The sequence below is a fragment of the Mesoplodon bidens genome, assembly GCF_964165515.1.
Source record: "Mesoplodon bidens genome assembly, chromosome: 11".
Lineage (NCBI taxonomy): Eukaryota > Metazoa > Chordata > Mammalia > Artiodactyla > Ziphiidae > Mesoplodon > Mesoplodon bidens.
Window position 1 is genome coordinate 18,792,898 of NC_138167.1, and position 26,343 is coordinate 18,819,240.

At 36.8% G+C, this 26,343-nt stretch overlaps 1 protein-coding gene and 1 long non-coding RNA gene across 5 annotated transcripts in view; one reads left to right on the forward strand and one right to left on the reverse strand.

The window, feature by feature from the left end:
* The window catches only part of SOX5 (SRY-box transcription factor 5), a 1,022,130-nt gene that overhangs the window by 494,139 nt on the left and 501,648 nt on the right, over positions 1-26,343 (reverse strand). The window lies entirely within an intron of this gene.
* Positions 7,305-26,343, forward strand: part of LOC308625592 — a 50,219-nt gene continuing 31,180 nt past the window's right edge. For both annotated transcript variants that reach the window (XR_014017122.1, XR_014017123.1), the window contains exon 1: positions 7,305-7,658. This is a non-coding gene — a long non-coding RNA (uncharacterized lncRNA). The remainder of the gene's footprint in view (positions 7,659-26,343) is intronic.

Consider the following 26,343-nt stretch of genomic DNA (forward strand, 5'->3'; position numbering starts at 1 on the left):
TAATAATTATGCATTAATTTTTGCATAATAATATCAGTATGTACCTTTATAGTATCACGTATACAAGGCAGTAATAAAGCAGTTAAAATTGATAAAACAAGTTGTACAATTTTTATCCTAACCTGGAGTCTGTCTTGAATATTGCCCAATAATAGAATCTAGAGATCAATAATATGTCGAGTGTGCTATACCAACAAAACACGGAAATATTTCTTCCTGACCAAGCTATTGATCTGTTCTGAAGTGTGATTGACTGGAATCTCTTAAAGTTTCTTGAGATAATGTAATTACAATGTTCTCCATATTCATAAAAATGATTGACCCTTTTTTAAAAACTACACTTACTGTGCCATTTGCTTCAGTGATAGCAGCAATGAATTCTACAATTTTAGTTTTATGTTGCATTAAATATATTTCCTATTAACTGTTTGGATCATGATACTTGATTTCATGGGTGTTTCCTCATGAGGAAAGGTAAAGAAATCCACCAATAGATATGAATTTTCATGATCATTTTTGGTCCATACAGAGAATAGTTTTTGAGTTTCATCTTTTACTCATGGTTACAATACAGTCAGTATTGGTATTAGTCAGTCCTTGCTTCTCAATGATTTCATTTTTCTGCTTTTGTGAATCATACAGAACCTTCAGCATACATGTTTCTTCAAGAATATGTTATCTACTATTTATCAGCGTTTAATTGTCATATCCTAAATATGAATATTAGTAGAGGAGAGACAGGAACAGATAGCCCAAGTTGGGGCATATAAAAATAATTGATATTGTTCCCCACCAGAGTCTGAGCCGACCTTAGGTTCACACTGTGTTGCAAACTACCTAAAGAAGAGATGAATTGTCTCCACAGACTTTCTGGTTCATAAATTTCCTGTAGAAAGGAAGTACTTGTTTTTGTTTAAAGGAAACATCCTGGGTTAGATTAAGCAAAAGTCCCTTTTTCTGTCAACAGAAGACAAAGCAGAGAGGTAAAAAGGTCAATAAATATCGGAAAGCAAAAGACTAGCCAGTATTTATGGCATACCTGTATGTGCAAGTATTAAGGACACCAGGAAACAAAATATCTGAATGTCTGAATTAATTTTCTCATTTTGTTAAAATATTTTGCATTTTGTGTAGGCATCATATACGAACAGGTTAATAAACATAAAATAGATATAAAGGCCTGCCTTTTAAAATAAAGTTCAACATCTATCAAAGGCATCTTTCTAATTCAAATTCAAGCATGACAGAGCTGGAGCAATCTTCTCCACCCACATATGTCCAAGTGGTCTGATACAGTTTTCTTCCTGAATTTCTCCAAGGGTTAAGGCATGGGTCCACCAAATCTATTATGGGGCATCTCTGTGTTTTATATACCCTAACAATGCACAAGTTTCCTCATACAAGCATGCAGTGCCCCAGCAAAACCTCTCATCTGCCTGAGTTTTCTCCTCTGAGGATACGGAAATTTTTATGGAATTGCTCCCAAAAACATAAATGCGAGCTATAGTTACCTCTTGAACCGGGACTATTTTATTATTTCTTAGAAAGGGGGGGGGAAATTAAGATTTTTTTTTATTTTCCTGAGTCTTTTCCACTAGTAATAGTAACAGAATAAATTTAATTATATAATACTTAAAGTAAAAGGGTCCATCACTTATGGTCATTTTCAATTTGACCTTAAAACAAAGCATGTACACGCTTCATAGAATTAGGGTGAGGATTAAATTAAACAACCCATGCTAAAAACATAGAAGCAGGTGTTACTAGGCCTTCTATAGTAAATATTCAAATAAATTATCTATTACATTATTATGGTTATTATTTTATAAAAGGAATAATCATTGCCTTTAATAGTACAATTTGTCTTGAACCATCCATGATTTACATGATATTACACATATAAAGGTTGTGTGCATGCCTCTGATTTATGTGTGTATGCAAAATGTATTCATCCATTCATGTAACAGTCATATACTGAGTAACTTCTAAATTCCAGATACTACAACAGGCAGTGGAACACAAAGATGAAGAATACAATACCCCACTCAGGAAGTTTAGTTTAGCAGATAAGTATAATACTGCTGCATCTAAGTATAATATAACATGTTATGTGCCACAAGAGAACTATGCACAGTGTATATTTCAAGCCAAAACACTGCTACTTTTTCTAGTCTAGGAGGACTACAAAAGACTACAAATTAAGTTTTAGAAACATTCTCACAATGAGGCATGCTTTTTCTAAAGTATGCATGTCTACTGTCATTTTGACGCTACGTGGGCAGAGTCTTTTGGTACAGTCTTAAAGAATGCTTCCATCTCCATGTGATAGTTTCTAAATGTTTGATTCAAAAGGTGAAATGATATTACATCCTAAAAAAATTCTGATCTCCAAATATAAACTAGTATTCATCTTTAAGAATTTTGCTGTCTTCATAAAGATTCCTTATACAGTATACCCTGTACAAGACTGGATCTTAAATGCATCCTTGATTGATTCTGTGTCAGCAGGAGGCTCTTCCATCACCCATCAGAGTGCCTAACATGTAGTAAACACTCAATAATGAGCATTTGTTGATGGGACAAATGAATGAATGAACGAACTCTCAGTCCCTTACCATCTTGGAAGAGCTTCGGACAAAAGTGAAATACTCAGCGTTGTTAATGAATGTAGCATGCTCTCGCTATTTTTTACATTTCTTTTCGGCCTGACACGAGCATTCAGACGTGAGCATTGTACAACTGAAACAAAGAGTGGACTTCAAAAGAATCTGAGCAGGGCTTGCAAACAACTAAGATTAGTAAAATGTCATGCTAGTAGGATATGGCTATGTATTCAGCAAAGTATAATAATTAAAGGAGTGGACTCTGGACCCCCAGGACTGGGGTTCAGATCACGGTTCTGTCGCTCATGAGCCATGTGATTAAGTAAGTCACTTTGCCTCTCAGTGCCCCAGGCATCTCAATTATAAAATAAGAGTAAAACGGGTGCCTCCTCGTGCTCTTTTAAGGATTAGAGGGATTAAATATTTGAAATAACTTTAAACAGCACCGGTGGCTAGCAGCCACTCTATCGGCGCTTGTTTAGTAAAGCTGCAGTCATTCAGAAAGCAAAGTTCTTAGAGATGGGAACAGCGATCATCTCTGCGTCAGTCTGTTGAGTACGGGAACACCTTCCCATGGCTATTTGCGTATTTAATATGAAGCTCACAGTGAGTCAGAGATCGATGTTTGTCTTTCATTCGAAAGCTGTGTTCGTCAAAAGTGGCAGCTCCACAGGTGTGTTTCAAAGTTTATGAAACTCCCTGAGTGTACAGGGGAATCCCTCACATGTCTCATTCTTGTCCTTAGGACTCTCTACTCAAGCAATTCAAATAAGTCGTTCTGGTGGCCAGGAGTTGCCTAGATTCCCCTCTGTTTTATGTGTTTTGGTTTTTTCCGGAGCTCTTCTGCAGTCTCCTGTCACTCTGGCTGGTTTGGGTTTTGTTGTCTGTATTCAAAGGAGGCCTGTGGTGGTGTCTATCCCCAGCGTCTGTGTTTCGAGTTGCGCGGTTTGCCCCCTGTCTCTCATCATTGCTTTTGGCTCAGTCCCTTGACAGGAAATGAGAGATTTATTTTATCTGGCTTGAACTACATTGTTCCTTCCTGACTACTGGTGTTACTTCACTCTAAATAACATGACTTTGTGCTCACAGTCTGCCCAAGGTCAAAGCCTGAGGGTAATAGACACATTTAAGAGCAGGGGAGGAGAGTATAATCAGAAGGAAGGAGCGTGCAAGGAGAGAATTTTTTTAAAAAAAGCAGTAATGCAAAAGTTAAACTTGCAGCAGGTCTAAATTTTCTGGCAATCTTGAAACAGAATCTGTTCTGAAGAGCTGAAAGGGGAACTCCCTTCACCCCCCCACCCCTTTCAGATGTTATCAATTTAAAATGATACTATGAAGTAACCTAGGCTTGAAATTCAAATTTCGTTTTAAAAGAAAGCATGAGTTGTCTGTGAGAAGAGTTTACAAAAGCTTATTAATATCTGTGATATCATATTGTAGTGTTTGAATAATTTAAATTGGAATAATTATTGGAGTTCAAATATTCCTCCTTGGATTGACACAAAAATGTAGGCAATATGTGATAACACATATAATTAATAAAGTCAAATTTATTATTTTATTTTTTAGTTTAATTTTATTTTTTTAACACCTTTATTGCAGTATAATTGCTTTACAATGTTGTGTTAGTTTCTTCTGTATAACAAAGTGAATCAGCTATACGTATACATATATCCCCATATCCCCTCCCTCTTGCGTCTCCCTCCCACCCTACCTATCCCAACCTTACAGAGCACCTACAGGGATCAGGGAGCTGACCTCCCTGTGCTATGTGGCTGCTTCCCACTAAAATTTGTTAATTTAAAACGTTAAACTTAATGATACCTAAATTTGGAACTTGAAACCATAAAAAAAGGTTTAAAAATGTGTCCGAGTATAAGTATAAGCAAGAATATAACTGAGCCACATCTCCTATCCCTTTTACATTTTTCCTTTCCTTCCTCTCCCCCTCCCCCTTTGGAAGTATGAATAAAACTTTCTTGGTTTCTTCAAATACCTCTAGAGTTTCAAGGGGTCAGTAGGATGACCACCCAAAGACTGGTGAAAGGAAACATCTCAGTTTAACTGTCACACCATTTATGCCCAGCTGAACCTCTCTGGGATAGTTTAAAAGATTGGGGGACATGGGGCAAACCTGCTAACCTAGATAAATATTTTCCTGTTCTTTTATGGCCTCAGGAAAATGGATTTAGTGAAAATGGATTTAAATGAAGCAAAAAGGATTTAGGTTACAAGTTAAGGCCAGATTCTGCATGCAGAAAATCATCTCACATGGGTAGTCCACTCTTGGGAAAGATGATGAAATCCCCTTTGCTCATGATCTTTCAACACTCATATCGTTCTGTGTGATGTAAGCATGGTTTTGCCGAAGTCAAGAAAGCAGCCCTAAAGAGATCTTCAAGACTTTAAATGTTTATGACTTATAATACCTCCTTCAGGAAGCCCTTCTCATCTCTATGGAACTAAGTGCACATCTCCATACTGGGTCAGCCAAGCGCCCAGTGTCTGCAAGTAATAAATGATTTGAAAGGTCTTTATGGAAAGGTCTCACTTTGAAACTCTAACTAGAAATTATTCCTCAGTAGGCCTTACACTTACCCAATGCTATATGTCAAATATATTTCACTAAAAAGACAAAAAAATTCCTCAGAATCATACTTCTTTCTCATTTCAATTTCTTATGAGATGGTCTACATGTGGAATAAGCTTCCCCCAATAATAAAACACACCTGCATAAGAATTGCAATAAAGTCTCATTTTTTAACACTAAGTTCTTAAAAGTTACAGCAAACAGTGTTTTGTATACACTCTTTTTATTGTTTTCTGATTATTAAATTCTAAATATAATCCTGAAGAGTAAACATAAAAATGTGATTCTTTTCTCCAAGGAGCCTATAAATCAGCCAAGAAGACCCTCACCTGAACACCTAAATTATCCCCCAAAGCTTTTCCTTAAGTCTGTTCCTAAAGCTCAGGAACTCAAAAGCAAAAAGTAAAGAATAAAAAAACAAAACAAACAAACAAACAAAAAAACCCCAACATTTATTGGAAAGTTGCCATGTAATCAGCACTGTGCTAGCTGCTTTCTATACATCATCACATTCCACACACACAAACTCTAGGCAAAACTGGTGTTATTATCCTTATTTCATAGATGATGGAATGAAATTTAAGAGAGATTAAGAAATATGCCCAAGATCATAGAGTTGTGAGCAGTGAGATTACGATTCAATTCTAGATTTGTCTAATTGTAAAAACCATGTCCATTCACTATTCTGAAATAGAAATTAAAATGTTATAGATTACAGACTTTCAGTGTGTCTACAGTCTAACTATGTCCCTGGCCTACAAGGAATAAGGTGTTACAAACAAAAACAGTCCTCGTACTCTTTAAAAGTTTAAAAATATAGTTACCAACTGACACAGCAATTCCACTACTAGGTATATGTGCCCAAGAAAAATAAAATATACTCACCCAGAAACTTGTACCCAAATGTACATAGCCACATTTCCACAAAAAGTAGACACAACCCTGATGTCCATCAACTGATAAATGGATAAATAAAATGTGGTATATCCATACAAAGGAATATTATTTGGCAGTAAAAAATAAGATGAAGTATTGACACACAACATGGGTGAACCTTGACAACATTATGCTAATTGAAAGAAGCCAGTCACAAAAGACCACACATTATATGATTCCATTTAAGTTAAATGTCCAGAATAGGCAACTCTATAGAGACAGAAAGTAAATTAGTGGTTGCCTGTGGCTGTGGAGTTTGGGAAACAAATGAGGAATGGCTGTTAATAAGTTTGGAATTTCTTTCTGAGGTGATGAAAATGTTCTAAAATTGATTATGATGATGTTTGCATCATCATAACTCTGTGAATACACTAAAAGTAATTGAATTGTATGCTTTAAATGGGTGAATTAATATGTAAATATATCTTAATAAAGCTCCCACTAAAAAAGAAAAAAAAGGTTATGTAAAAACTTTGCATCCATATCATCAGGACGAAGTGGCCAGTATACTTCCTCCAGAGAACAGAAACTACTAAGCAAATCTAGCTACCGCAGCAGGGAAGAAGAGCTGGTTATCTTCTATCATTTTCCATCAATATCAGGAAAGTTTTTGTCTGCTAGATCCAGGTGGATTTCTGAATTAATGAAAGAGTTGAAAAGATATCCCTCTCTGGCCAAGTATGCTTTGAGACCAAAGCTTGTTGAAAAGTGAGAACCACAAACTAGTAGTTTGTTTACCCAATGCTAAACCGCTTGTTTGACATTTTTCATCTAAACTGACCAGTGATTTGAGTATTGTGTAGGCAACCACAAAGAACAACTGAAACAGCGGGGAAATATTATTTTAAAACTACTTACTGCTTTATTAACATTTAGAGACTTGAATTCCCTGCTTCTACCCCGATTCAGTTCTTCGTGTTTCAATGTGAGGTAAGTTGCCCCAAATGGCAAATTTGTCAATGTAATTTTTTAGTCCTGCAGCCCATCATTAGATGACAGGAAAACATCATGTTGTGGCAAAGAATCAGTAGGTAGTAATCAAATGTCCCATGATGTTGACATTTCCCAACCCTCCATAGATTTTGTTTTTAGGGAGAATCCTAGAAGTAGCCATGCACAGAAGAGCAGGTTTGTAAAGGACCAGCTCTCCGGAGATAATGATACATTTTATCATGATAATCTTTAGATGTTTATACCTTAAAAGTTATTCAGTTGAAGTTGCTTTCAAATTAAACACCATTGCTACAGTGTTTCTGTTGTGATTGTGGGAGGGAAGTGGAGCCAGTGCAATTTGTCCATGTTTTACAAATCACCATCTGGCAGGGATATGGCAACATGTGAAATCTTCACAGGACTCTTGTTTTTCTACTATCTGCTGGATAACTAAGGAGATCACCAGACTGCTGGGATGCCTGCCAGATGGTAAGCAGGTATGTTTATGAGTTTAAGATTCTTATTTTCTTTCAATGCTTTCACATGCTGTGGGCGCAGAGGCATAAAAGTAAAAGGGAAAAAGAAAAAGGGAGTGGGTAAGTGACTGCGTATGATCATTACAAATGTCTTTGAAGTTTCTTGAAATGTGAATTTTCCAAAGTCTACGTTGATTAATTTTTACCAAGTAGAAAAATCACCAGTCATATGGTCACAGGATTTTTTTTTAAATGCTACATTTTTCATTTTTGTACAAATAAACAGGTGTATAGTTTCTTCAGCCCTATTGAGTAGGCATGCCTTACCCAGAGGGTCATAAACATCATCAGCCAACATTTGGTAACTGTATTCTCTGTGCATGACACTGGGCTAGTCATTTCAGCAGAATAAGAGTGAGGATCTGTTTAATTTTATTTTGATTATTCAAATAGACTATGTAGGCAAAGAATAACTACCTAGCAGAGTCATAACAAAAAACCCTCTGACAATCGAAGATTCACAGAGCTGAATCTGGGAAGTAAGTGATAATCACTGGAATGGCTTCTGTGAACAGAAAAGGGCATCCTAAACAGTTCTGACAGATAATAAGTGAATATCCAAAAAGAAGCAGTGTCTGGTATACAGAGCAGTATATTCTTTGAAGTTAGGTTTGAATGCCTGCTCAGTACATACCAGCAACGTGATCCCAGGCAAGTTTCTGAAATTCTCCAAGCTTCAATAAGCTCATCTATAAAAATGGTGATAACAGTTCTACCTTTTATGATTGTGGTGAGAGTAGAAATAGAAACAATGCAAATTGTCAGCAAGTATACAGTTGCTCAATAAATGAAGCTGTTGTTATTATTGCTATTATATCATCTGGAGAGGTGTCTTTCTAGGTTAAATCCCTAACTGCAGAATTTCCTCACATGAATTACATAAACATACACCTAGTCTTATATATTTGTATATTTAGATACACATAAGATCTATCTGCAGTTGTGTATGTATATGCAAATATACACAAACACAAGCATATATGCCTAGTAGTAGATGTGTTCTGTCCAGTCGCAGGAAACAAAAATAAATATTTTGACTTAAAGCTCTGTAATCATATTGAGTAAATACTCATAAAAGTTTCACAGTTTCCGTAAGTGATACTTTGGGCAAATTACTGAACCTGTCCGTGTCCTTAGCTACAGAATAGAGAGGATAAAACCTGCTTCATAGGGGTATATGAAAATTAAGTGTGATTTTTTTCTATATAACACGTTGCACAATGCGAGACAGAGAATAAATGAATGTTTGCCTCCTTCCCCTTCCCCTTTAATTACCAAGTTTCCTCCACCTATAAATTTAATCTATTTTTGCCCATCCTTACCTGCTTCTCTCAAGTTGAAGGATAAATGCCTCTGCTTCTTTCTGATCCTTCCAATTATGCTATGTATTCCATCACTTCTTCCATCAGAATAATTTTCTCCTTTATTACATGATTCCTGTCTATTTTTATCATAAATTCTTTCTCATCCACTAGTTCCTTCTCCTTAGCCTAAAATATACTCATTTCCCCCATCATGAAAATAATTTTCTTAAAGAGAAATTATAAAATGACAGAATAGATGGAAAGCCTATATAGGATAATGACCATAGAAAAACTGAAAAAGATTGTTAAAGATCTATCTCCAAAAAATATCAGACAGGTAGATTTTTTTTTCCTGACCCAGGTAGTTTTATATTTGTTCTAATAAAACTAAGTTAAAGAGAATTTTTTTCTTGTTTAAACAGTCCCCAAACATTAAAATGATTAAAAGGCTCCATTCTTTTATAGCATTAGCACAATCCTGATACCAAGTCATGACCAAGACAGTATTGTGTGTATAGACACACACACACACACTATTATAGACCAAAATCACTTAAAAAAAAGCGCAAAACTCTACCAAGTAGACCTAAAGGGTGAATTAAAGAATAATGCACCATAACCATATGGCATTCATTACAAGGATGGAAGGCTGATTCAATGCAAATACATCTACTTAAGTAATTTTTTACATTTAAAAGAGTAGGCAAAAAGTGAAAACCCACAAGCAAATTGTTAAAGTCTTTGAAAAAAGGTGCCAACCATTCCAGATTTGTTTAGTGTAAGTTAGGAAGAGAAGAAAACTGCTTTCTAATGGAGTTTATTTGTAACAAATAGCAGTCAAACTCATAGTTAGTGGTAAAATAGTTGGATTGTCTTTTGTTGGTCCAGCTTCCCTTATTTTTTGCTTCCTTTTCCTTTTCATCAACAACTGCATTGCCTGTGAGCTTGGCCCCGTCTACTGCCTCTTCCTACCCATCTCCTGTACACTCTTCAATCCACTGCAAATGCTTCTGCTCTTACCTTCTTACAGAAGCTCTTTTCTCAAAGGTGACTGATATCCACCTAATTTCCAAGTCCAGCGGCCTTTTCTCTGGCTTCATCCTCTTTAACTTCTATTTAGCATCTAACACCATCACACACAAACCCCTCAACTCTTGGCTTCCCTGTGTGAATTGGGAATGCCTCTTGCGTGACTCTCCTGACTCTTTGCTTGGCCTTTCTGAGCCTCTCACTCCCTTGTCCTCCTGCACCTGCTCCTCGATATGGGGGATCCCCAAACTCTACATTTGCCCTTTAATTCATGCCCTACCTAAGGCATGTAGGTCAAAGTTAGAAAGGAATGAAAGACGAGGAAACTATTGATAAATGAAGTAAACAGAAGGCTGCATTAAACAACAACAAAAATACACACAATTTTCACTTTTTGGGTTACAGTTTAAGTGAAATAGATTTTTTTACCTAGACAATCTCTACTTATATTACCTTCAGTATGTTTAATACTACCTTGCTGATTTTAAAAAATAGTTTTTAATATTTAACTTAATGAATGTCTTTTCTGCTATTACTCAGTTGTCTTAAATATGTTATTGACATCTATAATGAATTAACCAATTTAAACAAATAAATGAGTTTCCTAATTTTGCATTACCTTAATTTTTTTTTTTTTTCTGCTATGCGGGCCTCTCACTGTTGTGGCCTCTCCCGCTGCAGAGCACAGGCTCCGGATGCGCAGGCTCAGCGGCCATGGCTCACAGGCCCAGCCACTCTGAGGCATGTGAGATCTTCCCGGACCGGGGCACGAACCCGTGTCCCCTGCATCGGCAGGCAGACTCTCAACCACTGCGCCACCAGGGAAGCCCATATTACCTTAATTTTTAATGCTTTCACAACCTATTTAATTTAAAGGTAGCCAGTGCTGTTAGAATTATTAGGATGTATCTGAAGGTAATTTAATAGAATTCAGCAATCATCTATTGAATGCCAGTGACATGTGAAACACTTTTATAGTCGTCCTTAATATGTAACCTTCAGCCAGATATTACATAAATGAAATTGACTGACTTCAAAATATGAAGTAACAACTTTAAGAAAGTGCTGATGTTTAACTCTGAAATAACTTTCTTTCCGTAATTTCTAACCAGTAATAAAATTAAACAAAAAATATTGGAAAGAGGATTACATGGGTGTTTTTAAACCCTCATTACACAGCCACCAATCTCTCAATAAAAACTCTTCAGTAGGGCTTCCCTGGTGGCGCAGTGGTTTAGAGTCCACCTGCCGATGCAGGGGACACGGGTTCGTGCCCCGGTCCGGGAAGATCCCACATGCCGCAAAGCAGCTGGGTCCATGAGCCATGGCCGCTGAGCTTGCGCGTCCGGAGCCTGTGCTCCGCAACGGGAGAGGCCACAACAGTGAGAGGCCCGGGTACCAAAAAAAAAAAAAAAAAAAAAAACCTCGTCAGTAAAGTAGATCATCTTTCTCCATTCTCTCATCTCCAAATTATTGCCAGATCATTTTCTGCTGCTGTGATCTCCTTCCCCATCACTGTAAAATTTGGAAACAACTTTACACATTTATTTGTAAATAAAACTTCTCTCCATCTTTTGCTTCTTCTTTTTCTTTCTTTTTTTGGCCATGCATTTTGGCATTCGGGATCTTAGTTCCTCGACCAGGGATCAATCCCATGCCCCCTGCAGTGAAAGCACTGGACCACCAGGGAAGTGCCCTTTGCTTCTCCTTTTCTTTCCTCTGATATGTGTATCCCTTAATGTTACACCTTTCAGATAATTTAGAAAGTCAGTGCTACTGTGCTCTCTTATTTGATACATGTTTCTCCCTTAAAGAAAATATAACTCAAAAACTCAAACCTAGACAACATAAAATAGGGTATTATTCACCTTACAAAGAGATCTTTAACATTACAAAAACTTGCCTACAGAATCCCTATAGTGATTTTTTTCTAGTGCATGAAAAGCATAAAGCAATTAAATAACATACATTTACACTCAACTTTTCCAAAATTGTATCAGCTTGCACGTGGGCTGCAACTTGTTCTCATCAGGTTGTTGCACCCCATGTAATGTGGAATTGAAAATGAGGCACAGCCAGAGTTAACACAATTCCTTGACTCCAGCTATGGTATTTACTTTTCTAGAGCAGGGATGTCAAACTTTTTTAAAGCCATTGGAATACTTCTCCAATAGAAATCTTACAAGGGTACAATTTATAAAAGAGATAAAAGTAGCAAGGTTATGTCCTTTCCCCTTCCCTTCACTAACTGGCCCCAGGGTCACATATAAAAAACCTACAAAAAAAAAAAATATACCTACAGCTTTCCTCAGAGTACAGTTTGAAACAATTGTACTAGATTAGTTTCTGCTTACTGCTAAAGATCTGGCTACCAAAATCGAAATCTTACCATAGATAGAGTCCCAACATGCCCAGTTGGGAGTGCCTTGGGCACCACCCAGGAACATGCCTTGTTCTTTGTTTAAAATGGTACCCAGAACATGGGTCGCACACAACAAATGGTCCATGATGGTAACAATAACAATTTTTTAAACAATGAATAGATAAATCTCCTTGACACAGGAATGGTTTCCTTTTCCTGTGCCAGTGGTTCTGCGTGTGCCCATTCTAACACACACCCCTTCCAGGAATGGCATTTGGCCATCCTGGCAACCAGAATTAGAGCAAAGAAAATATGAAATTTCTCTTCAAAACATAAGTGGAAAGATGAATGCAAAGCCAAGCAAAAAGTACCTAGATTCAACGTGCACATTGTTAAATGTCACTTCATAGTTAGACACTTTATGAACGTCAGGTGAACATGGACATGTATAAGTTGGGAGACTGGGAATAAGGAGGACCTATTGCAAAGGATCAGCAAGTAAAGAAAGTCTAAAAGGACATACAAGTTACCAGTTACAACTGTTACTTGCAGAGAGCGAAGGGAGTAGAAATTGGGCAAATATTCAATGGGAATGGGGAAATATTTTTCGTGGTACACATTATTATACTTTTTGAATTCTGAACCATGTGACGATATCCAAAAAAAGCAATTAACTAAATCGAAGTTTTTCCAAAATGACGATAAAAAGATAATTCCAACAGACCATTCTGAGTATCTTGTTAGTATAACAATACACTTGTTTTGGTTTAGGGGGAAAAACCAACAACAAGAGAATGTTTCATCTTAAGAATCTAGATTTAGGCCAAGCAGGTCCATCAGTCAGGAACACTGCTTATTCTCCTTGAGATAACTCTTTCAAGAAAGAGGGATCTATTGACTGAACCAAGGATTCATGCCCTGATTATCAAAGAGAGATACAATGAAGAGAGGGTTCCCAACAGTCCGGCTAACTGATAGGTGTCTTCAAGCTACAGGTCAGCCATCCAGGGGACATAGGGGGAAAAAAGTCAATGCCTTGCCTCAAATAAAAAATCAGAGAAGGAATTTCACAGCTCTCTCTTTGTTTAAAAAAAAAAAGGTGCATAGAAAAAGACAAATCATCAAAAGGGTTCTTAGAAGAGAATCATTAAAACCTGACAAAAATGAAAAAATTAAGAATTCTTTCAAAATTAAACAGACATTTCAGCCAAATGTCAATATCCCCAAAACATCTTGTCCAATCATTAGATGCAAAGAATATTATGAATGAAGAAATAAGAACAAAATACAATGACACCTAGGAGATACCACAGTTTATTAAACTGGGTAAAAAGGCAAAATATTCTGGTAAAGACCATGTTTTTGTGAGCTGTTGGAAGGTAGCTGGCACTTCATGATGTCTGCATCACTTAGCGAATAACTAAGCAGGTCTGCCTTGCCTCTGGGACCAAGAGCCTTTCCCACTATGACTGGGAGAAGGGGATGGCACTCAACGTGATCTTTAATCAGGTTGAGGGTCATGTGTGCTGCAACTTTTTTGATGGTTCTTATGGCATGCCTTCCTATACATAGCAGAGTTACACACTGAAATCAAGTATCAGTGTATGAAAGCATTTGTCAATAAAGAAACACACTAATTAGGTGCCTAATTGTGTATATAGTTGAAATAAGTGCTTTACAATGGTGAATGAAGACAGACCTGGGGACCTTTGAGCAGCTCATGGTCCAAGAGGAAGAGACCAACTTATAGGAATCCATGTTCATACACCCACAGGAAGCAACAGAGATGATTTATATTTTGAAATCAAATGCTAACTTCTGACCAATATAAAATTAATAGGTGAATTCTGAAGCAGCATAAGATAACTTTAAGTCCATTTAATTCTATGTTTGGAGCCTGAGGTTACTTGGCTTTTTTTTTTCAAAGTCCAAAAACTGTTTTCAAACATCTTAATACTTAAAGTTACAAAATGAGTACTGTATTTTTTAGAGCAGATGGATATCCATGGTTATACTAATTCTCTTTCATGCCACACCCCCTCAATCTGTCCAAAGTAACATTCAGAGTAATTCTACCCAATTCAATCCCATGGCCTTGAGGAGGTTGGATTTGTGTTAAAATGGTTCATCATTCTGCTGCTGGCACAAACCTTTGTGGGCCTCTCCTACCCAAAGGAAGGGATCAGATATTGTTTAAAAAGTCCCCCAAAAGGGAAAGTAAATGGCCCCTCTATTCATTTTACAATGCTTTTTTAGCTAGATAAGTTTAAAGTCTTATTTAGCAGAAGAAGTAGTCAAAAGAGGGGTGCATTTTAATCTGTGCATCCTACTTTCAAGAAGGTAAAAGAAAGAAAAAAACAGGCAACGTTGATATCAGAATAGTAGGAAGACAAAGAAGGTTAAAAGCGAAGAAGACACAAATGATCATATAAAGAAAGAATTAGTAAAATACTATAGCGAAGGCAATCATGAAAATAAAAATAGTAAGAGAGAGGAGGGGCAAAATAATTTTAAGAGCAGCTATATTGTGAATAAACATAACTAAAACACCTGAAACATCACTTTGGATTTTCTACCCCTATGGAGATAATCAGGGATTTCCCACTGCCCTCCTTACCACCTGACAAATGAATATTAACACTTTTGTGTTCACTCACGTAAACTTAAAAAACAATTTTCAAATGCAGTTTATTGCATGACTGTAATCTTTTAAAGTTGTGTTTTAAATTTCATTGCAAATGCATATTGACTCATATATACTTTTGTTATTAGTATCGATAATTTAAAGCAACAAAAATAAATGGCATCCAAGTGACTGTTAAACTTTCATAAATTGAATTATCTTCAATAACTGCTCAGTTAGCAAAATTAACTTTTTCTTATCACCACTACACAACACAGGCAAAAATGTATTACCATGTGCAGCTACGGATACACTTTTTTTTTCTAATTTTGTGTTTTACATAATTTCTGAAAATAGCTTGTAAATATTTCATTTGTGATTTGAGGTATTAATAAGATGACACTCACTGGAATGGCATAATGTAGCCAGCGGCAGGGAACAAGTTTGCTGGTATAAAATCTGAATATTAATAGCAGCTTTAATTGTTCCACAGTCTTTAAATTTTTTATAAAGAGAATGATATATGAAATAAGCCTTGTTGTTTTCTTCCATATTCTAAAATGTGCCATTCTTTCAAGTAAATCCTCTGAGCAGAATTTTTACGGTGTGACTGCCATCCTTTTGCAGCTCTGCAAAGCAAGGTAAGATAGCCTAGCATAGCTTTTATCTGCAAGGATTCCCTGAGGCAGTTTCTGTAAAAGGGTTAATGACAGATGTTTCCATTAAATCTGACCTACCTCTTAATTTTACCATTGCCTGATAATATCCTGGCTTTGTGCTTATTTGCATGGGCAAATGGAGTCACTCCATAACAAGTAACACACCGCCCTCATTGAAACAAAAGGTCAATTCATTTTAAACCGATGTGCACAATATTTTTTGTAGTTGAAGTTAAAAAAAAAATCCCCTTTCATACAATGCTACTATTTACAAAGAATTAAAAGCTCTGTTTTCTAAACCCCTGGACACAATGTACATCTGTAGGCAGAAACCAGTACTACCAATAGAAATCAATACATCTCCTTGTAGGTAACTAACTAGAAAAATCACTTCTGTCTCTAGAATGTTCCTCTTACTTTTTACACTAAATACAACTGGGGCACAGTATATTTTCTTTGCTGATCAATTAGTTGAAAACGCCAAAATGCTAGCAGCACTTTCTTGTTTACTGAGTGGTATTACTTTTGCAAAGAAAAAAAATCTGTAAATACAGAGTTATATATTTTCTTAGGTTAGTTAAAAGATATAGGCTTTTTAGCCTTTAGGCTGCCAGTCCAAATGCTGCAGTTTAGAAGTGGCCAAACTATTTTACCACATGAAAAGAGTAAGTGACCTTGAACCTTGACTAGGTTGCTGTAATAGGCCCCTTAAAAAAATAAATAAAGGCAATTTAAATAGCTTTGTCTAAGGCTCTGGTCAAGCCACTTCTTCTGATGGGAGGATCAAATAAGGTGAAGACAAATGTCAAAGGGCCTTTCATGCTTCTTGTGAGGAGATATCTCAAATATATACTTCCTTTTTGAATAGTCTATAACCAAGACACAAGAAACATTGCATTAATCTAACTATGCTGTTTCACTTTATTATAACATTTAAGGAGTTTAAAATTAGCACTTGCTAGAGAAGTACTCCCTCTGTAATCATATACAGTGTTTTATACATATATACACACATACACTCTATGCATGTTATATTTCATCTTTATCATTAGAATCTCTAAGACATTTAAATATTGAAATTGTGGCATTAAATTTCACCTTATTCTGGTAACAGCTCTCCTGTGTGCTACTGATAGTAAATCCATATTCAAAACACTCCCCTTATACCAAAATCTTTACTTATCTTAACAGGAAATAGGCTAGATGGGCGGTTAGAAGAGTGATCTTGCTATATAGCTTATTTTCTACATCTCAGATAAATAAAACCCACATTTAGCACTGAAGCAGTGCAAATCATTGAAACAATTTAGAAAATTCTACTTACCTAGTTCAGAGTTTGATTTTTAATGGATTTTCTAAAGAAAAGTCTGTTCTCACTGTGCTGCCTTAAATTTATCTGACAATGAAATAGACATGGAAGGAAAGCTGGATGGACTCCTTAGGGGCCCAAGGAGTCTTCTCTGATGGCCGGTGTGCCTGTGGTGGGTGAGGCATACCCTCTCCTCCCACAGATTGCTGGCATCTGAGTCCCAGCCCCACCCTCAAATCTGGATTCACCTACAAAACTCGAGGAAAAGGAACCACATCTCCCCTGCTAATTCCCTATGGATGGTCTTTGAAGAAATGAGCATGATCAAAAGTATTTAAAAAAAAAAAGAAATCAACAAATATTTACCGAGTACATAGTATACACAAGGTTCTAAGTACTGTGAAAGATACAGTAGGGGAAAAAATCTGGTTCCCTTTTTTTAAAATTTTTATTTTATATTGGAGTATAGCTGATTTACAACGTTGTGTTAGTTTGAGGTGTATGGCAAATGTGGTTCCCTTTCTGTACAAGGTTACTGCTTCATTAAGTAATCATAAAAGATTTAGTCGTATCAGACTATAAAAATAATATCAAAAATATAAAAAATAATAAATTAAATGAATGGGATTGGCTGTGTTGTGCAATGGAAGAAACTGGGAATTTTAATCAGGTGATGGTTTGGGTTTATTAATCCATTTTTTTACCTAGGGTAAATCAGGAAATAAAAGGGAAGTCAGAACAACTGGTGATTTAAATCATAGTTTTGTGGTAATTAAAACAACAAAACAAAACACTACAATAGTAGCCAGCATGTACTGAGCACTTATAATGTGTTAGGAATGATGCAAAGCAGTTTATATACATTGATGTCACTTAATTTTCACAATTACCCTATGAAAGTAGATACAATTATTACCCCCATTTTATAGGTAATGAAACTAAGGCTTGAAAGGATTACATTTTTCCTCAAGGCACAGTGCTAGTAAGTGGTGTTGGAGCCAGGAATCACCCCTAGACATTCTAACTCTTGTCAATACTCTCAACCTTGATATCTCCCTTGCGGGTGCATGGGCTTTGGAATCAGACAGATGGGGTTATAGTCCACATCCTCCCATATATTCGCTCTGTGACCTTAAGCAAAGTTCTTACGTTTGTAAACTAGGAAAAATAATACTGTTCCGTTGACATGGGGATTGTTTTGACCTGCCTGCATCTTCTTTTCTCTTAAAAAAAAACACATCTTTTTCTGTGGGGAAAAAACTGTTCCCCAACTCTCAAACCATGCCCTGGCCAAAAAAAGCATTTTATCTCCTCAGTCACAAGAATGGGTTCAGGTATGGACCCAATCAATATACAGGCCAAACCAACAGATGACTTATACGGGACTTTTGATAGAGTTAGGAGGAAAGAAGCCCTAACTTTTAAATTTTAGGATAAAGGACTGGAGCTGCTTGGGCAGAGGCCATATGCACAAAAGCCTGCCTAAAAATGAAGCCAACACAGAAAAAGGCAAAGAGAGATGAGAGATAAAGAGAGCACATAAGCCCCAGAATGGTCATGCCTAAAGCTAAGCAATTTGTGAACCAACAACACTCTCTCCCGTTTTATGTTCAAGCATATTTGAATTGGGTTTCTATCACTTATGACCAAAAGAGCCCAGGCTAATAAATCACCTCATAGAGACAATGCGTGTGAAGAACTCAAGATACTTGTAATTAGTAAGTACTCAATGAAGGTTGGATGTTTTCCTTGTCATTTTAGTTATTACTATTGTCAGGTTTCCACACCAAAATTGAGGATCTTGGATGAAAACTAGGGTTGGAGAAAAAAGAAATATGATGGTTCAGTTTCCCTGTACCAGGTATAATCAAAGAACAGAAGGATAACTTTTAAGGAGTCCTAAGTATTAAGGAATACCAAAAGTCAGGTTGTCTTGCTTCCCAGCCAATGCTAGTATTTCCAACTGGCCTCACTGTGTCTCCAGAGGAGCCAGAACCAATTATTACTGTGTGCCTACATTGTAGTCATAATGTTCAGTGATATATCCAAATGATTATCCAGATAGAAATAACATTTTATAAAAACCAAGGCCCCACTTCATTTTGCTACTACTGTAGCGTCAATGATAACTTTTGTGCAAAACCCTAAACATAGAGTTTTTTGCAAAAAGCTAAAGCAAGCTGGTCCTGAGAACTTTACTCAATGTCACCCAAAAGTCTAACGTCAGTAATTAGGTCTCTTGTAGTAACTGAGTCACTTGAGGTATATATGGTCTCCATACACCCATTGAATCAATTTGACAGAAAAGAAACTTTCTTCTGCTCCCTTCTTTGAACAGGCCTTATAATATAAGAAGCAAGAATGGTTCCAGAGGAACTGTTTTGAACCACTGCGTCAATCAATCACATGAACATTAAAATATGGCTTGCTAGTCATTACTGTATAAAGTATCCTCTTGCTCTGTGGAAAATGGTTTCAAATAATTGCTGTGTTTGAATGGGAGTTTTGTTCTTTTTTAATACAGCAATCTGAGAGAGAAAAAACATTTTAAGATACATTCAAGAAACAAACAAATATTAAAACGGATGAATCAACTAATTGTCATCCAATGGGATCCTCATATTTGCATAGAGTCATACATGGTAGGCTTCTAGACCTAAGAGGCAGACTCACATCCTGACTGTACAGTTGGCAAACTGATGCGTAACAACAGCAAGAAAGGGACAAGTATCTGACTTGACCTGCCTGAGCAAAGAACATTCTTCTCTGACTCTGAAATGCTATTTCTTTTTCCAGGCTTCTCTACTGCAGAGCTAATAAGCATTGAGTGGAATCAAGTCTGAAAAGATTTTCACCTTAGTTCTGATTTCTTTCTGGTTTTAGCACAGTTGATCTTCAACATTGTTAGTTTGTAGTCTGTGTTTGAGAATGCCATGTGATATAAGAATAACACAGATATTTGCCAAAAAGAAACTAACTGGACGACTGATTAAATACCCAGAGCTATAAATGTTTTTGAGTGACAGAGACTGATGAAGGAATGTATTACATTGTCGGAAATTCAAGCCCACAAAGACTCATCCCCTTAGTAATGACCAGAGCTCTTCAACTATGGTTTCTCTGTAGGGAAAAGTAGAAGGGTGGGACTATCTGACAGCTTTCTCAAGACAAGGCCCTGAAGCATTAGAGCTTGCCAGTGGGCCACCACAGAAAATTCTACTGCTTATATGAAGCGCCACACTAAGTTATAGGAAAATAAATGAACAAAATATCCAGGCTAGGAATTCTTTCAAAGAAGTTCTGAGACTTAGAAACTGGACAGAGTATTATGAGAGGGGAAGCTGCCAATCTGTTGTGGAGTGGCCCTGGGCAAGTTATTTTGCGTCCCACTTTCTTCAACTCTAGACTGTTGTTACCACAGCGATTACTGATAATAAAAACATCCTCACAACATCTTCCAGGAACGGTACTGTGAGAATTGATGTGTGTACAGTGATTTAAGGATGAGGGAAGAAAGGCACAATGTTAGACTATTATAAAGTGCTCTATCAACCAGCATATTACATAATGTGTTATAATGTACCGTGTGCCCATGGAAACATGAAATCATTCATAATTCTTAAGTACTGCCAGATGCGTAACTATAACAAATTTCAACCCTTACTGAAGAATTCACCCACACACTCACTTCTCCAACCAGTATTTCCACTGGTAACTGTCAGAATTGAGAAATCATAGGATGGACCCTTATTCACGTCTTTGTGGTAATTATATATAGTATGCTTCATATTTGGGTAGGGAACATGTCTTATTCATAATTTTATAACTAGTGACTTGGCCTATTCTGGTACACAAGTAGTGCTCAGTAAATGTTTATAGAATGAATGAATGAATGAACAAAATGAACAAATAATAGACATAGTAAATCAAAGAATAAACCTTTGAGTAATGGCGCTACCTAGACTAAGAAGAGTCTCTAATGCAAGAAACTTTTAAACTGGCAGTGGTCAAAGACTGCCTCCTTCTCAGCAAGTCTATATGCTATTTCTTAGTATCAGTTCATTTGTCACTTGTCATAAGTTCCTGGAATGTACAAGTAATCCTATTACAAGAGATCCTTGCCATTCTCAGTGGAGGCATCTGGCTTCACTTAAGGATGCTGAATTTCATTTTTCAATGGCTGGGAACATGGTACATTACAACCTTTACACAGATTGAAGAATCTCTGAATATTATAACATACCTGCGATAGGTGAAGAAATACTCTAAATTCTAAACTAATATTCATAAGGCATGCAAATGCAATGAAGTGGAAAAAACTGTACTTGGAATCAAAGGACCTAGCTTTGCCACGTTCTTGCTCTACATAACCAGAATTTGGCCTACATAACCAGTTTCCCCTGAGCCTCTGTTTTCATCTGTAATGACAACTATGTGTAATTTTAAAAAACTCATGCATCCAGGATCAATGAGGCAATTTAGTAAGTCAAATAATATGTAAGTATATAAGTGGTATAAAAATGGAAAATGCCACACGACAGCATGACAACTAATTATAAAATGGCAGAGAAGTCTATGGTAGTGTAAATAAACTGTGAGATCATTACGCTCAGGGTTCATGACTTACTCATCTCTGTAGCTCTTGTACCTAGAACATGGCCTAAAAAAATTCGAATGCATCACCAATGTCAGCTGCTGAATTGGAGGCACCAAGATATGTGCATTCAATTCTCAGAGGGGTCCTTCCAAGCTCCCCTCTGATAAACTCTCTAATATGGCATTCTTCAAAGTGTAGCCCTCCCAAAGCCAGCAGCAGATTTGGCTAGTTTGTTTGTTAAAAATACAGGCTCCCTAAACTCATCCAAGGAGATTGTAATGCAATATTTCAAGCACCCAAGATAGCTCTCATATACACTGGTACAGCAAGTTTTAAATTTACTTTTGAAAATCCAGTAGCTATGGCACAAGATCAGTTCCATCAGAGAGGGTGTGTGCTCTTAACTCATGTTTTACATATCCAGCTTTCTACAGTTCACAAACTGCTTTCAAATACATAAGGTATAACATTAAAGCAATGAGAAATCATTAAAAAATGTATAGTAATCACAAATGTAAAATAATATAATTAAAAACAAAGTTGCATCCATAATAACTTTAAATATGGTTGGTTTTTCCTGAAAACATTATAAGGTTACTGTCTTTGTCTTCCTATGAGACTGTGCTCTATATGATTCTAGACCTCGCTTTGTTCCCTGCTGTATCCTGGACTCAGAAAAGGGCTGGCACATAGTAGATACTCAATAAATATTTGTTAAACAGAACAATGAAAAAATACATATATATATGTAAACTTGCTCAGGGGTCATGACTTACTCATATCTCATGAACTTACATCTCAGAAGAGATGTTGGCTTAAAATATGTCTGTTAATACATAAGGATGGTTCACATGACAGAGCTTATAGCCTAAGTTCTCTTTATCAGAAGAATGTAGGGACACAGGGCACAAATATAGGCTATCACCTAAACAGATTTCATACATATTCCTCTGAGATACTAATTTTTAAGCTGAGGTTGGAAATGCAAACTGTAAGGTAATTATCCTTAATTTCCAAATGCTGTTATTTTAAAATTAAACCCAGTTGCATAGAAGAGGCTTCCTAATGAAGAATGACAATTTGCTTTGCATTAAGGGAAAAAAGGACATACTAGTTTTGGGATTGGAGAGTGTACAATGGCCAGACTGTCCTGCAGTTACCAGAATGTCAAGGGGCTGGCAGAGATATTAAGTTCAAGAACCTGATCCCAACTAGCTGTTGTATGCTGGACTCCAGGTCTTGTCTGATTACTCTGTGCCCTCCAACCCCTCAAAGGTGAAGAAAGGGTAACTAACTAGTTGCAGGTATCAAAAACAATGATAAGAAGAAGGCAGGAGAACCATATGGATGTTGCTTGGCAGTGATGGTCTTGCTAATCAAAGAGCAGAAGTCCAGTTTCCACAGGGGAGCCATCTGTCTCTACTCACCCCTTGAGGTACATGAAGATGGGTTTGAGAATATTTAAGCTAATAAGGTAAAGAATGGGGGACAGATACCTCCAAAATGAATAATCACTAAATGTGTTCAATGCTAAAGTCCATGATCTGTAATTGTCAGTTGCCCACAATGACCACTGTCAACCTTCCCACCTCCTCACTTCAGACCTAGGCCCTTGGTCTCCATGAAGCATTAATCCTTAGCTTTTCTGTCTCTGCTTTGCCAGTAACACAAATGCTCAGTTCCCATAATTACAAAACCACATGAATCCTGAATTAATTTGGAGTAGAGTGAGGACATAGTCAACTTCACTCTAAAGGAGCTTTGTTTTGAGAAGGGACCATATGCTTATCCATCCATGTATTCCTTTATTCCTTCATTCCAAAAGTATGATAATGCCTCAAGGAACTAATAATCTAATGATACATGGTAGGATCTCAAGAACTGTGCATTAAATGAATAAATATAGAATGAACAAATGTGCTGGGGATTAAAATGGTTATAATTCTGTAATGAACCAACCATATAAATTTGCCAAAAAGATATAAACGCTTCTCCTGATTATCAGTTGATATGGAGGGCTGGGAAATGTACAGAGGTCTTAAAATTTGATCTTGCTGTTAAACTAAAAAGAGTCAATACAAAAAAAAAAATCCACAACCTGACTAATGTTAGGTATTAGTAAGATTTAATAAAATCCTGAGCTTTCAGATGGCATGAAGTAGAAATCAATCAATTATGGAGGTGAAAATATTCTAAATAGCTTCTGATGAAGACATGATGAAAAAGATGAAATAGCCACACATAATAGGTGATCAATAAGTGTTTTCTAGAAGAATGAATCCCTATAAAATCATTTTAGAAGTATATACATAGAAATACTAAGAAAAAGAATGAACAAAAAAGTGTGAAAACTAGAATTGATGTTGTTTGTACATAAATAGAATAAGCAGCAAAATTTCAGAGGGTAGATATCTAGAGAAACATTTTCTAATGTTTATCAAAAGAGCAGAGTAGAAAAAACTGTGGTACATTTCTGCAGAAATTAGTTAACACATTACTGAAATAAAACCACCTCTGGTATAAAATGTACCAGTGGTTAAAAGTTCACAGCTACCCTTAAAAATGATTTAAGACACACAGAAAGGAAAATATTACTCTTATTTGCAACTAAGCAATGAGGGAAAAGGTGAAGAATAAGTAATTATCCAAAATGGCACAGAGTTGAACCAACAACGAGATGAACATAGGTGGTCAGAGATTCCATTTAACCTTTCACCTAAAAGTTGCCATCTTCCTGAGGGAACAAATTCTACCAGTGGCTCGATTCTGATTCAGAAGGAAAAGAGTCACTTCCTGAGTCATAGCATCACCCTGGTTTTCCTTTCGGTCCTCCGTTCCAAGCCTACCAAATCCCAACCCATTTTAATTTGTCTAAAGGTGGCCTGGCCAGCACCAGAATTTAATGCTTCCATAAATGAACTCTGATTGACATGAATGGTGACTCACTCTCAGAAAAAACTTGTATTGCTGCCATTTGGTCAGTTTAGGGTTTGTTTTTAAAATGAACGCCAGTTGAGGTTGAGCAGAAGCCAGGGTGTGTTTTTATTTTATGTCTCAAATAAAAATAAAAAGCTGGGTATGAATAATCAAAGTGGCAGGCGCCTCCCTGGATACTTCTAAACCTTCCAAAAGCAGTCCCGAGGCTCAGCAAAATGTAATATAGTCAAAACAACCATCAACAGCATTAGTACCAAGAGTTTGCTCCAGAAAAATAAAATAACTCAGATTCCCTTGTAGTCCCAAACTCCAGTGCCTTTCAGCAATATATAATCCTTAAAATATCCTTTTTGGAGCGTGGTAGTCCTAGAAAGAGTATTCCTGGAAATTAAAAGAACATCGGGTAAAAGAAAGATACATGTTATTATTTACTATAACTCTTAAAACAAGCAGAGATTCTTCTAATTAGTCATATATACTTTATCACTCCCTATTACACAGTAGGAGACATATGGTCAACGCCTTGTTATTCGGAGACCGACCGTCAGTTTTACGGATTAAACATACTCTTCACTTCCCTCTGTACAGCTTACATTTTCTCTGGATCGTTCACAATACTTACACAATCAGGAAAGAAAGAGAGAGGGGGTGAGGTGGAGAGAAGGTAGTTAAAAGCAAGAAGGGGAAACTAAAAGTGAGAATAAATAAACAATGGGTCAATTCTTGAAAAAACTTTTATGGGGATAAGAAAAGGGAAATTAGCAGGTTAAATGGGGCTTCTAAAAAATTTACGGATTTTTGTCAACAATGTTTCCAAAAAAAAGAATTAGAGAAGAGAGGCAAGTATACCACAGGATAGTGGGAAATACTGATGATATTGTTACCAGAATTTGGAACACTGAATCAAAAGAAATCTGGAACTTTTTATTCTAATATGGAATAAAGAGCAACGTAATGAGTTTTAGGGAAAAAATCTACTCCTAGATCATGATGTATTTGGAAGTAATGAACCCTACATCATGATGATAAATAAAAAGATATTTCAGAAAACTTGTGATGAAAAAGAACTTTCACTTGTTTATGCTCTGAGTCAAGTTAAATGGCCACTGCCCAGCTGCAAAATGCTATTGCTGATTTTCTCATGCCGTCAGCAAAACAACTCTTGTAGGATCTTTATTTCAAGAAAGGCCAAAGCCTTTTATATACATTAGCACCTTAGCCCCCTGTTTATTTCTGAGATAGACAGGTATTGTTATCACACTATAAACACAAGGCAAAAAGATACAAAAGGGCCTGGGAGTGCCTTGAACTAGTCTAGTGAGGCATACCTTGTCCTCTCACCCAGAGTTAGAGCCTCAAGAATAGGAACCTAGGGCTTCCCTGGTGGCGCAGTGGTTGAGAGTCTGCCAGCCAATGCAGGGGACACGGGTTCGCACCCCAGTCCGGGAAGATCCCACATGCCGCGGAGCGGCTGGGCCCGTGAGCCATGGCCGCTGAGCCTGCGTGTCCGGAGCCTGTGCTCCGCAACGGGAGAGGCCACAACAGTGAGAGGGCCGCGTACCGCAAAAAAAAAAAAAAAAAAAAGAAAAAAAGAATAGGAACCTATTTCAATATAGCCCCAAGCAGTTAGCACAGCCCTAGCAACTTAGTAGGAATTTCGTTTTTTTTAAGTTGAAAATTGAGCTCAGCGATTCAGAAAGATCTCTGGGACCAGGTTGCTGCCATAATCAGAAAACAATGCTTAGCAGCATCAAATGGACCCCAGCTTTAGGGTCTCCGAAACAATAGACAAATCATCCTAAAGAAGGGAACTGACTGGAGAAATTTCTGGTAGCACTTTGACGGTGATTTTTGAGGTGTTTTTAATTGTGTTGTTTTAAATCAGAGCATGGAAACCCAAGTCATGCTTTCTGTTCAGAGGACCT